Genomic DNA, 1,785 nt, shown 5'->3' on the forward strand with positions numbered 1-1,785 from the left:
TTTTATAATTTTTGTAATTTTGTTTTGCTTTCGTGCTATTGTCGTGCTAATGAATGCACAAGAGGAAATGATTACATTTTTTTTTTTCATGACAACATTTCTTGCACAATAAACATTGTTTTCAATCTCGAGTGACATGTCCATATAAGAAGCGACTTTACTTTGCAACTATACATATGCTAACTTTTTTTTTAGACCAGTTTAGTTATATTATGTACAGTTGGAACAACTTAATTTTGCTCGAGAATTAAGCGTTTTAGCATTATCGCCACTGCAACAGTCTTATCTCCCTGTGTGATGGAACTCTGGTGAGATATAAGTTCTGAAACACAAAAGCACACTAAAGTAAACAAGAATTATAGAAGAAAATCGAATAATGACAAAATTCTAAATACCTGACCACCCGTAGCTTGTTTGCCATTTCCCTCGAAGGAATTTTGACTGTGTGGTCATCTCTGAGCTGGCTGGGCATGGCAAAATCGCCTCTATGACCTGTCCTTAGGGGTGAAAATGGGTCACAAGACGGACATCCTGCTGTGCGAACACGCCCCCTATTGTCTTGAGACAAAAGAAAGGTGGCGGAGCTTAATGAGATAATTGGGGATTAAGGCCAATTACAAGCAGGGGCTGTCGACGCCTCCACAGGTCATGAGGGATGACCCTTGGTTATGGTACCATGAACTCCCGGTAAAAAACGTTTCAGTAATAATAATTAATTCCTAATAAACTAAACAGCCTTTCGGTTTCCTTTTTTCATGATAACGAGCACTTCTTTATCTTGGCTGATTTTTAAAAATAAATTCTATTTAATTATGTATAGAAATCAGGATTATTCATCGAAGAACTGCGATAGCCTTTCCTGCTGGTGAGTTGCTTGCACGGACTGACGCGCTCGGCACTAAGGTCTAAATAAAAAAAAAAAACTAAAAATATTGTTATTTACTTCTTCCTCGCTTCTAAACTGCTGCTACGAAGGAGGAGGGCATTTCCTCAGTCCTTACCTTATAATGAAAGTCGGTTAGTCTCATAATTTTATATGACGTTATCGGATAACCAATTCAGTTTGTGGATCTTATGAGAGTTTGATAATTACTAAGCGTTTTAAATACCTTAAATTACGCTATCGCCAATGATGCGAGTTTTCTTTTTTCTTCTCCGCAAGCGTCCTGAGTAATGATTCCCTCCGATGATCTACCGTGATAGTGTCAGTTCACCAACATAAACTCGCACGTGAACAGGAAAATCACTGAATCTACATGACGCACCAATACAAACTGAACAAATCCGTTCCTCATAACGTAACAAGTGACACCATTGCCTGCGTAATAACTGGAGTATTTGGCCGTGTAATAAATGACGTGTAATGACGTGCAAAAAAAAGTGCGTTTTGTCCTGTTTTTTTTCGGGAACATGTACTCCTGTCTGTGGTTCCTTAACAACATGCTCGTTTCAAATCGATTTCGAACCAATTTTTTTAAACAGGATTATCTGAACAGAATAAAACCAAGAACAAAGAAATAACAGAACCCTAAAGATCACCTCCATTTCCGTCTCAAGTCGCCAATAATCCGATCCCGCGCGCCACATTTGAACGCCGCGAGCCCGAAATACTCGAGGGCCGGTGATGTATGTCAATTGTGATGGCTTCCGGAAAGGTTTACGGCCCGAGTTATGGGAGCTTTGCCTTTCATGTGGCTCCGGGAGGCAATCGCAGAGGGAGAAAGCCGCGCCGGAGTAAGGAGACAGCGGCGAGAAAATGTCCAGTATTAAAACACAAATGCATTA

Source organism: Penaeus monodon, chromosome 27 (assembly GCF_015228065.2).
Source record: "Penaeus monodon isolate SGIC_2016 chromosome 27, NSTDA_Pmon_1, whole genome shotgun sequence".
Classification (NCBI taxonomy): Eukaryota; Metazoa; Arthropoda; class Malacostraca; order Decapoda; family Penaeidae; genus Penaeus; species Penaeus monodon.